Here is a 13168-nt window from a genome sequence, read left to right on the forward strand (position 1 = left end):
TCTAGCCCTGCCAATATGTTCATAAATCACCCCTGGATCCTCTCCAGAGCAATTGCACCTTTCTACAGTGTGCCTTTGTCTTACAGTATGGAAACAGGCCCTTCATCCCAACTTGTCCATTGAGATCAAAATGCCCGATCTAAACTAGCCCCATTTATGAGCATTTGGCCCATATCCCTTTAAACCTTGTGTGTGCCAGTGTGTGTGCAAGGGTGTGTGTTAGGTTGTGTGTGTGCGCAAGGGTGTGTGTTAGGTTGTGTGTGTGCAAGGGTGTGTGTTAGGTTGTGTGTGAGAGTGTGTGTCAGTGAAGCGGCGACAACACCTGGAGTGAGTGGAGATGTGGCGATGTCCGGGGAGCATTTCCCTCTCTCCCCCCCTCCCAGGAATACGGGCCGCCCCAGGTGTTCTGAGTCCAGCTGGGATTCGGGGGAGGTGAGGGTCAGTGACCCGGGGTCAGTGACCCGGGGGTCCGGTAGAGGTGAGGGTCACTGACCCGGGGATCGGGCATCGGAGCGGAGCCTTAGCCCGAGATTCATCCCCGCGGCTCCGGAGATGGCACCAACGCCCCGCCCCCACTCACCTGGTCCGCTCCTGGCTCCGGGCCAGGGTTAAAATTCCATGCGGTGTGGACAGAGCGGCCGCCGGACACAGAGCCGCCGTAGGTGAGGGTGGGAGGTGTGATGATGCTGGCAGCCTTATTGAGGCAGCGACCGTGATAGATCCCCTCGATAGTAGGGAGGTCAGAGCCGATGATGCATTGGGCAGCCTTTTCCGCTCCTGGACGCTGAGGTTACCGTACCAAGCCACGATGCAACCGGTCAGCATGCTCTCTACTATGCACCTGTAGACGTTCGAGAGAGTCCTGTTTGATATACCGACTCTCCGTAATCTTCTCTGGAAGTAGAGGCACTGATGTGCTATCTTTATAATTGCATCGATGTTCTGGGACCAGGAGAGATCGTCGGAAATATGCACGCCTAGGAATTTGAAGTTCTTGACCCTTTCCACCATCGACCCGTTGATATAAACGGGACAGTGGGTCCCCATCCTACCCCTTCCGAAGTCCACAACCAGTTCCTTAGTTTTGCTGGTGTTGAGAGCCAGGTTATTGTGCTGGCACCATTTGGTCAATCGGTTGATCTCACTTCTATACTCTGACTCATCCCCAGCAGTGATACGTCCCACAACAGTGGTGTCGTCGGCGAACTTGATGATGGAGTTCGCACTTTGTCCAGCTACGCAGACATGAGTATAGAGTGAGTACAGCAGGGGGCTAAGCACGCAGTCCTGAGGCGCTCCCGTGCTGATTGTTATCGAGGCTGACACATTTCCACCAATACGTACACACTGTGGTCTGTGAATGAGGAAGTCGAGGATCCAATTGCAGAGGGATGCGCAGAGACCCAGATCTGAGTGCTTTGTAACCAGCTTGGAGGGGATGATGGTATTAAATGCCGAGCTGTAGTCAATGAATAACAACCTGACATATGAGTTTTGGTTGTCCAAGTAGTCTAAAGCGGAGTGGAGAGCCAGTGAGATCGCATCCACCATTGATCTGTCGTGGTGGTTAGCAAACTGCAGTGGGTCCAGGTTTTTGTCAAGGTACGAGTTGATTTGCGCCATGATCAGCCTCTCAAAGCACTTCATCACCACAGACGTTAGTGCCACTGGTCGATAGTCATTGAGGCACATCAACTTGTTCTTGTTGGGCACCGGTGTTATTGATGCCCTCTTAAAGCAGGTGGGAACCGCAGACCTCAGAAGTGAGAGGTTGAAAATGTAGGTCAAAACTCCAGCCAGTTGGTCAGATCAAGTTTTTAAAACACGCCCATCAGGTCCAGGCGTTTCCGTGGGGTTCACCCCTCTGAAGGATCTTCTGAGTCAGCCTCTGTGACTGTGACCGAAATACCATCACGGCGAATGGGGGCTCGGGAAGGCACATCAGCGTTCTCCATGTCAAAGCGTGCGTCTGTCTGTCTGTATCTATATCTGACATCTATATCAAACTGTACCCGTCTCCACCACTTCATCTGACATCTTGGTCTTTATTCACACAACCCTGTGTGGAAAAACTTGGCCATTCAACCTATGCCTTCGAGTTTTAGACTCCCCACCCTGGATAAAAGGCTGTGACCATTCGTAACTATGCCGCTCGTGATTTTATAAACCTCTACAAGGACACTCCTCAGGCTCCTGCGCCCCAGGGAAATATACTCAGCTCGTCAGCTCTCCCTGTATAACTCAAGCCACATCCATGTGAATATTTATCAACATCTTCGCCAAGCTAATTACATCCTTCCTATTGTACTTTAGACTTTACAATAAACTTTAGTGATACATGTCTTTGGGCCCACCGAGAAATGGGAGAGAGATAGAGAAAAGAAAAGAACACAAAAGAAATGATGAAACGGTTGTCAATTTTAATGACCTCAGTTGTTTTCTTCAGAGACAATGATTTCTGATTATTAGAAACATAGAAACATAGAAATTAGGTGCAGGAGTAGGCCATGCGGCCCTTCGAGCCTGCACCGCCATTCAATATGATCATGGCTGATCATCCAACTCATTATCCTGTACTTGCCTTCTCTCCATACCCCCTGATCCCTTTAGCCACAAGGGCCACATCTAACTCCCTCTTAAATATAGTCAACTACCTTCTGTAGCAGAGAATTCCACAGATTCACCACTCTCTGTGTGAAAAATGTTTTCCTCATCTCGGTCCTAAAAAATGTCCCCCTTATCCTTAAACTGTGACCCCTTGTTCTGGACTTCCCCAACATCGGGAACAATCTTCCTGCATCTAGCCTGTCCAACCCCATTGCGGGGAAGTTACATGGCAAGTGTCTTTTCCAAAACAGTTATCTTTTCTGCTTGCCAATAATTAATGTAATCAGTAAGTGGTTCTCTTGTTCCCAATCAAAATAGTGTTATAACCAATAATGCCCAGGTAATGTAAAGTAGCATTCTCTAAATCATGATCACATTATATCCAATACACGCATAACAAAGCTACCTTCACATATCTATGACTGTCCACACTGGACAACCAAGACCACAATGCAAGATCAGGTTCACGATATGTCAGTTCTCTGCGGGGGCAATCAAAAATTAAACATGCTTTGAAAGCGTCTTATTAATAATCTGTCCTTTTTCCTTAAACAAAAAATATGTCTCCAGGTGAAAATATATTCCATGCTTGGAATAACATTTTTCTTAATACCTTTTGTATTACACAGCCAATGTAATTGTTTATATTCAAAATGTTCTTGATTCTCCTGGAAAGTAATATTCAGTTCATTGGAATGATTATACAATGTCCTTCATAATATTTGGAACAGACCCTTTATTTAATTATTTGCCTCTGTACTCAACAATTTGAGAATTTTTAACAGAAAAAAATCACATGCGGTTAAAGTGCACATTGTCAGATTTTAATAAAGGCCATTTTATACATTTTGGTTTCACCATGCAGAAATTACAGCAGTGTTTATACATAATTCTCCCATTTGAGGGCACCATAATGTTTGGGACACAGCAACGTCATGTAAATGAAAGTAGTCATGTTTAGTATTTTGTTGCATATCCTTTGACGGCTGTAAGTCTGCGATTCATGGACAACACCAGTTGCTGGGTGTCTTCGCTGGTGATGCTTTGCCAGACGTGTATTGCAGCCATCTTTAGCTTATGCTTGTTTTGGAGGCCAGTCCCCTTCATTTTTCTCTTTAGCATCTAAAAGGCATGCTCAATTGGGTTCAGATCGGGTGAATGACTTGGCCACTCAAGAATTAACCATTTTTTAGCTTCGAAAAACTCCTTTGTTGCTTTCATAGTATATTTGAGATCATTGTCTTGCTGTAGAATGAACTGCCGGACAATGAGTTTTGAGGCATTTGTTTCAACTTGAGCAGATGGGATGCGTCTATACAGTTCAAAATTCATTATGCTACCACCATCAGTAATTGTATCATCAATGAAGATAAGTGAGCCAGTACCTTCAGGAGCCCTACATGCCCAGGCCATAACGCCACCACCACTGTGTTTCACAGATGAGGTGGTATGCTTTGGATCTTGGGCAGTTCCTTCGCTCCTCAATACTTTACTGCCATCACTCTGATAAAAGTTCATCTTTGTCTCATCTGTCCACAAGATCTTTTTCCAGAACTGTGGTTGCTCTTTTAAGTACTTCTTGGCAAACTGTAACCTGGCCATCTGATTTTTGCGGCTAACCAGTGGTTTGCATCTTGCAGTGTAACCTCCGTATTTCTGTTCATGAAATCTTCTGCCGACAGTGGTCATTGACAAATCCACACCTGACTCCTGAAGAGTGTTTCTGATCTGTCGGACAAGAGTTTGGGGATTTTTCTTTATTATAGAGAGAACTCTTGTCATCAGCTGTGGAGGTCTTCCTTGGCCTGCCAGTCCCTTTGCAATTAGTAAGCTTACCAGTGCTCTCTTTCTTCTTAATGATGTTTCAAACAGTTGATTTTGGTAAGCCTAAGGTTTGGCTGAAGTCTCTAACATTTTTACTCTTGTTTCTCCGTCTCATAATGGCTTATTTAACTTTCATTGGCAAAACGTTGGTCCTCATGTTGATAAATAGCAATAAAAGTTTCCAAAGGTGATAGAAAGACTGGAGGAAAGACTATGTGGCTGAGAGCTCTCTTATACCTTATTATTACGCATCTGAGCAAGTACAAACACCTGTGAAGCCATGTGTCCGAAACATTATGGTCCCTGAAATAGGGGGGGACTATGTATAAACACTGCTGTAATTTATACATGGTGAAACCAAAATGTACAAAAATGGCCTTTATTATAATCTGACAATGTGCACTTTAACCACATGTGATTATTTTCCATTACAAATCTCAAATTGAGGAGTACAGAGGCAAATAAATAAATGATGGGTCTTTGTCCCTAACATTATGGAGGGCACTGTATGCTGCAACCTGAGTAACATCTTAGTCTGAAAGATTTATTAAAAATTATGCAACTACTTTGGAGCAGTAACCATAACTTTTAAAGGTTTAAAGGACAGAAAAGGGAAACAAGGGCACTAAATTCCAACAAGCCAGTTTTGGAAAAAAAGTGATTTAACTAAGATTATGTGGAAAGAAACGCATTTAGGAGTACAGTTCAATTTATGTGTGATAGACATAAACTTACAAACATTCCTGAAAAGGCTTAAGAACAAAAATAGAGCATTGTTAAATAACATTGGAAAATAGGGGAAGGGGTAGGTAGACACACCAAAAAGGATTAAAAACCAGTTAAAATAGAGAGTGTTGTGTAGACATTAAGCATGGTCTTGTTAAACAGGGTGATGGCACACCATGAGGATCTGATCTCGGAATGCATCCAATTACTGAACGAATCAATAATTTTGACGAATTGCTAACAGGAAAAATGTCCTTCTTGGCAGGCTGTGTTGAAATATGAGCCATGGTAAATACTTGGAATATAGACAGTACAGCAAAGGGACAGGCTCTTCAGCCCACAAAGTCTGACACAATGCCAAGATCAACTCTTATGTGCAAGTTAGGGTTAATTCTGGTTAACTTCCTCCATACCCTCTCCAAAGCCTTCACATCGTTCCTGTACTAGGGCAACCGGAACTGCATGCAATACACCAAATGCAACCAAACCAAAGTTCTATAAAGCTGCATCTCGATTTCTTGACTCGTACACTCATTGTCCCAATCAACGAAGTCAAACATGCCATGCATCTTCTTTACCATACTATCTACTTGTGCTGCCATTTTCGGGGAGTTATGCTGGCGAAGTGGAATGCGAGATGCTGTACCTCCAGTAGGTGTGTGACCGCACCTTGGTAAAGGAGGAGGACCAGGGCAATAAGGTTTTGTCCAGTCCACATCTCTTGCAACTTTCTCCCCTCAACTGAAATCAGTCTGAAGAAATGTCTTGATCAGAAACGTCACCTCTGCATGTTCTCCAGAGGTTCTGCCTTACCCGCTGAGTTACTGCAGCACTTTGAGCCTTTTTTTTTGTAAACCAGCATCTGCAGTTCCTGGTATCAAAAACTGGGTAGAACTGCGTATAAATATGAATTCTGAGGATTAACAGTGTAAAACAATGATGATAGTGTAAAAATATCTTCAAAATGGACATTTGATGGATAAAAGATTCTGAAGCTTTTATTCTGAAATTTGTTCGGCATGGACTTGTAGGGCCGAGATGGCCTGTTTCCGTGCTGTAATTGTTATATGGTTATATGGTTATATGGAAGACCTTGTTAAAAAAGTAAAAATGTCTAAACAAAACATTCAAGAAAGCTAATAAAATGGTTGATTTTCTGGCAAAAGGAATGAAACTGAAAAATTTGAGATGCAATGGTTAACCTACAAAAATCTACACCTCGGTAAAGAGCAAAAGTGCCAATGAAGAAGTCTTATAATATCTCTCTCACACATACATTGCAACTGTGCTTTTTTATAAACAGCGTACAGGCATCTCAAAAAAGTTAGAAATTATTTTGCTAACCGGCCACGTGACCTGAATGTTTATTGATAATGCACATCAGCATCTTTTTGTCTGTATTCCAATAGTTTATCTGTTACTCGTTCAATAAAAACAAACCTTCAATTGATGTTTTCCTATTGCTGATAATAATTAATTAGTTTGGAGATTGTTTATAGCTTTTTGTCATCAGTTTATCTGCTACTGTTTGGTTAAAAGACATAACTGAGTAAAAATATCAAGCAAAAGAGACAATTGAAAGATTTCATTAATGCATTAATCAATTTGCATTAAAAATAAATGATTTTTTTGTAGGCATTGGCGCTCAAAATAATTTATAAGAAGCATAAATGTATGGTAGCCTGCAGCAAATAGTAAGACATTTTGAGAGATTGCAAAAGTATTGTTAATAATCCACAAATAATTAAGAGCTCCATTATTGGTAACTGAATTTCATATACCTTTAGATCTAACATTTGAGGAGGTGACTAAAAGTCAAATGTGCAAATTTTAAGTAGGGCTTAACACCGGAAAGTGGTAGAATGATTGACATTGAAGAAGATAATTTTTTTCTGTATCAAAGTTGTTACATGTTAGATTTCTATTGGCCTAGTCATAAACAAAAGTCATCCTGCCTATAAAAGAGATATCGTCTGTTATGCAAGATAATGCCACATGTTTAAGTCCGAGGCCAGAGATTTTTTATCTTAGCCATGTAAATATTATATTAACTTGCATTCAAATCATTTAAAAGACAGGATGGGAATATTGGAATATATATTTAAAGGAAAAGTGCTACCCCAGGACTACCTGTTCTCCCCACCAGCTCAAACCATCTGAGCTCCTCTCCTTTATCATCACATTTCTTCTTTCTATAAAAAGAATAAATTGTTCAGTGCAATTGTTTGTTTTAATGATAATCTCTCGTCAAAATGCTCAAAAATGATAACGTAATGTACAATTATTCAGAATCCCAAAGCACTTTATAAATTTCTACTCATATTAGAATTCAACAAAATTAGGAGTAAAATAAAATGATTATACCTGACAACAAAGGTGGTCTAAATACTGGTAGCAATCTCTTAACAACTACTGCAGTTGCCTTGATTTAATTGCTTGTTTTATTTACCTATTAACTTCGTATCTTTGAACTGACAAACCTTTGTACATCACTGAAAGCAACATTTGACGCACCTAGAACTGGAAAGGTATCGCAACTTTAACAAATGCATATCTCAACAATTATTTCCTTTATTGGACCAGGGATCCAATGTTCTTCAGCAGATCTGAACCTCACATCCCTTAATGAAAACCATCAACACCAAAAAATAATGAAATTGCTCATTTTAAAACTGGAGATTGACAGATTCTTGATTAGTAAGGGTGTCAAAAGTTATGCGGAGAAGGCAGGAGAATGGGGTTGAGAGGGAAAGATAGATCAGCTATGATTGATTGGTGGAGTAAACTCGATGTTCAGAATGGCCTAATTCTGCTCCTACGACTTTTGAACATCAATATAGTCAATAGTCTATTTATTTGTCATTTGGACCCCTGGAGGTCCAAATGAAATGCCGTTTCTGCAGCCATACATTACACACAAATAGACCCCAGACACAACACAATTCCATTTTACATAAACATCCATCACATAGCTGTGATGGAAGGCCAAAAAAACATGAAATTGGCATTGCAAATCAAGAAGCAACAGTCAAAGGAATATCAAACTGACAATCAAGCAGTTGACTACTTCAGGAAAAACTGTTATGTGGTTGACGTATCAAACGTTGAGACTGCAAGAGAAAATGAATTAGGAGCAAAAATACTCTACACCAATCTATCCCATAATTTCTTGTTTTTTTAATTATTTGTATGACTCTGAATCAGTGCAAACTCAAGTTCTAAAAAGCGATATCCGTGACTGTGGTCAACTTACATATCTCAATCTGTAGTTAGCAGGGCTGCCAACATTGGGTGAGAGTTGAGATTGAGAAATTGCGAGGGAGGGTATGGGAGGGGAGTTGGTGCTGGTAGTTTGATAGCCCTACTTTAAACCAATGCTTGAAGATGAGGGATAGATAGTTCCTAAGTGATAGGAGCAGATTTAGGCCATTCGGCCCATCACATCACTAGTACTTGAATCACATATCCTGGGAAACAGACTATGCATTCACCTGATATTCCCCTCATGGTTTTTACTCACCTCTAAAACAATTTTGCTTTATTTTGAGCTTTCAGCACCCGCAGATATTTGAGCGTGAGAAATTTTGTGATCAGTGTGAGAGCATGAGAATTTTGTGAAATGCGCGAGTCTCACGCTCAATGCCTGAGAGTTGGCAGTCCTGCTAATAATGCAAACATTTTATGCAAGTTCCAATTGTTTGGACAAAAATCACTTATTACTGCGTTATAACAGTTAAGTTACATTTAAGAAATGATGGCACTCAACAATCAACTAACAAATTAAAGCAAACTAAAAAGAAATAACATGTTCACTTTCCTGACTTAACCTCATAAGTACTTTAACGCTGTTAACAGACCAAAGGGATATTAATCTCAAGAATCAAAATGGGGAAAGTGGGGGAAATTTTATGGTGGTCATTTTAAATGGTCATTCTAAGCCCATTCAGATCTTCATAGTGTCAGAGTTATACAATATGTACGTGGCTGGCCCAATTTGTCCATAATGATCAAGTTGGCATTCTGCGTTCCCAGGGACTGGCTGCCGTTCCTAGATCAGCTCGCGTCCCAGTTCTGCAGTTCTCAGGTCGGCTTGCCTGCCCTGACCCTGCGAAAACGAATTGAAAAAAAACGCGGTTTTTCGGGTCACGGGCCGGATTCAGCCCGTGTGCCGTAGGTTGCCGAACCCTAGATGTTTGGCCTCATTGTGGTCCTCCCCATGTTTTACAACCGATTCACCTGGTTAGTTTTATCTCCGGCTGCTTCATGTTGTCGGCGGCTGCACATCCAACCAAGAAAGAGAAGAGAAGAGATGCAACGTCACTCACAGCCGCCAACTGACGCGCTTCCCCAGACCACACAGATCGTTGTGATATGGTGCAAAAAGACAAACTGTGCAGGGACTGAAGGCAGGGTGTGAATTCTGTCATCAGTGTGAGAATTGGCTGAAATGCGTGACTCTCACGCTCAAAGTGTGAGAGTTGGCAGCCCTGTCTAAGGCCAGGATGTGACAACAGACACACAGGGAGACACATACACAAAGACACACACACACACACAGGGAGACAGACACACACACACACACACACACACACACACACACACACACACACACAGGGAGACAGACACACACACACACAGGGAGACAGACACACACACACACACAGGGAGACAGACACAGACACACACACACACACACTGGGAGACAGACAGACACACCCACGGGGTGACACACACAGACACACACACAGGCAGACACACACACACGGAGACACACACACACACACACACACACACACAGGGGAGACACAGACACACACACACACAGACACACACACACACACACACACACACACACACACACACATGGAGACACAGACACACACACACACAGGGAGACACAGGGACACACACACACAGGGAGAGACACACACACAGGGAGACACACACACACAGGGAGACACACACACACGCACAGGGAGACACACACACAGGAACACACACACACAGGGAGGCACACACATACACACAAGGAGCCACACACAGGGAAATACATACACACACCTTTCCTTCCCCCCTCTTTCCTCCCCTTCCTCTCTCCTCCCTCTTTCCTCCCCCATCCCTCCCTCTTTCCTCCCCCTCCCTCTTTTTCCTCACGCTTCCTCTTTCTCCCCTTTCTCCTTCCCTTCCTTCAATCCCTTACTACATTCCTTCCCCCTGTCTCTCTTTGCCTCTATCCCTCCCTTTTTCTTTCTTTCTCTCTCTCTTTCTCCCCTCCCTCTCTTTCCCCGGCCGCCCAATGGGGAGTCTGGCGGGCACGGTGTAGCGTGCATTGGCGGCTTTTGCGCTGCCGTGTGAGTTGAATAGCAGGAGGGAGGGAGGGAGCGAGGTTGCCATGGCAGCCGGAAGCGCAGCGCTCGCAGACGGCGCACAAAAGCGCTGACACCCGCTGCCCGGGACCAACACGCTTCCCCAATCCATGCAGATCGTTGTCATGTAGCGCAAAGAGACAAACTGTGCAGCAAAGATCCTATAGCTTCGCTATAGGATCTTTGCTGTGCAGGGACTGAGCGTGAGATTTCTGTCTTCAGCGCGAGGGCGTGAGAATTGGCTGAAATGCGTGTGTCACGCTCAAAGCGTGAGAGTTGGCAGCCCTGAGTTAGTGGTGTCTCTGGAATGTCATCCAATCATGCACCATTTATATATTTCCTTGGTCCAGCACGAAACTGTTCCAACCTGCCATTCTTCGTCATATATTTCTTCTACTTCTGACAATCATTTTGTACTTTCCTCAAGAATCCATCCATGTCATCTTCCTAGCTACTGTCATAGGATCACACATATGCTGACCCCATCTAACATCATATTTCTAGCACTTCTCCAAACTATTTACTCCAGCTTTATTTCAGACTTTTTAATCAAACATTTAAGTTAGCCATATTCTATTACTATAATACATTTAGCACTGCATAGCAAGGATGAATTATTGGGTATACTTTCTACCAGCTAAGGTATTTCACAAACTTCCAACAAACTTTATGCCCTTGCCACTAACTCCAATTGACAGATGGCCACCACTTCAGGCTACTTGCAAAGTTTGTGTCTATTAATCTCCTAGGTGAATTTCTAACACAAAAGCAAAAAAAAAAATGCGCTGGATGAACTCAGCTAGTCTGGCAGCATCTGTCAGAATTGTCATCTGTCTATTCCTTCCACGGATGCTGCCTGAGTTCCTCAAGCACTTTGATTTTTGCTCGTTTCCAACTGCTGCAGTCTCTTGTGTCTTCTGATCCAAAAGGATCCTGCCACAAAGACCAGCAACCTCAATCACCATGACGCCACCTATAGCACATCCCATCCACAACTAAATTTCACATTCATGTTTTTGTCACCTCCATGATCAATCTGGCATACCAAAATTCTGTAAGATGTTAACACTCCTAAATCCTGTCTGTTTAGCAGTCTGAAGAAAAGTCCCAACCCAAAATGTCACCTTTCCATGTTCTCCAGAGATGCTGCCTGATGGGCCGAGTCCATATAACAATTACAGCACGGAAACAGGCCATCTCGGCCCTACAAGTCCGTGCCGAACAATTTTTTTTCCCCCTTAGTCCCACCTGCCTGCACTCATACCATAACCCTCCATTCCCTTCTCATCCATATGCCTATCCAATTTATTTTTAAATGATACCAATGAACCTGCCCAAATGAGTCACCCAAATACTTTGTATCTTTTTTGTAAACCAGTATCTGCAGTTCCTTGTTTCTGTCAAATTCTTTTCTCAGCTTCTCCGTTTTAAAACCTCTCGTAAAACTCGCATTTATGGACAATGTTGTGCTCACTTCACACAATCTTTTCTTGTTTTATTCAGCAGTTATTTTATTTAATTACAGCAATTAGGTGGTAAAAAAGGAATACGTAAAACTTAAAGAAACATAAAACTAAAATTTACTTTTGTCAATAATTAATTAGAGGAAACGTTTGCTCATTTAGTGCAGTGCAGGGAATGCTCTGGTGTGGCCTACAGTGGACAGTAGAAACTGCTGATAATTTCAATTGCTGTTCTGACTGGAAGTAAAATATGAGTATCTGTTATGATAATACAGAAGCAAAAAGTTAATTTCAAAGTAAGTGATTTTTATTGCAATTTTATACAATATTTAAATAAATAACATTGGTGAATAATTTCATGCATGTTTTAGAGTTCTTGTAAAGTAATCGTAAAACAATATAGAGTCTCATAAATCTGTAACATTGCAGTTTTAAATTACGGTAGTGTGGGATTGTTAATTTTATTGCATTGCAGTAATATACAAGGTTGAATTCCTTATTCAGATCATTAACAGTACCTGGATTTTTTTTTAACTGAAGTAACATTTTATTATGTGTACAGTGCCCTCCATAATGTTTGGGACAAAGATCCATCATTTATTTATTTGCCTCTATACTCCACAATTTGAGCTTTGTAATAGAAAAAAAAAAAATCACATGTGGTTAAAGTGCACATTGGCAGATTTTAATGAAGGCAATTTTTATACATTTTGGTTTACAGCAGTGTTTATACATAGTCCCCCCCCCCCCCCCCCCCCCCCCCCCATTTCAGGGCACCATAATGTTTGGGACACAGGTCAGGTAATTGAAAGTAGTTATGTTTAGTATTTTGTTGCATATCCTTTCCATGCAATGACTGCTTGAAGTCTGCGATTCATGGACATCACCAGTTGCTGGGTGTTTTCTCTGGTGATGCTCTGCCAGGCCTGTATTGCAGCCATCTTTAGCTTATACTTGTTTTGGAGGCTAGTCCCCTTCAGTTTTCTCTTCAGCATACAAAAGGCATGCTCAATTGGGCTCAGATCGAGTGATTGACTTGGCCACTCAAGAATTGAACATTTTTTAGCTTTGAAAAACTCCATTGGTGCTTCAGCAGTATGTTTGGGATCATTGTCTTGATGTAGAATGAACCGCCGGCCAATGAGTTGAGGCATTTGTTTGAACTTGAGCAGATAGGGTGTC

General features: G+C 42.2%; 1 protein-coding gene across 1 annotated transcript in view; it reads right to left on the reverse strand.

The window, feature by feature from the left end:
• Nucleotides 1–13168, reverse strand: part of stk3 (serine/threonine kinase 3 (STE20 homolog, yeast)) — a 252149-nt gene that overhangs the window by 146078 nt on the left and 92903 nt on the right.

Source organism: Leucoraja erinacea, chromosome 4 (assembly GCF_028641065.1).
Source record: "Leucoraja erinacea ecotype New England chromosome 4, Leri_hhj_1, whole genome shotgun sequence".
NCBI lineage: Eukaryota > Metazoa > Chordata > Chondrichthyes > Rajiformes > Rajidae > Leucoraja > Leucoraja erinaceus.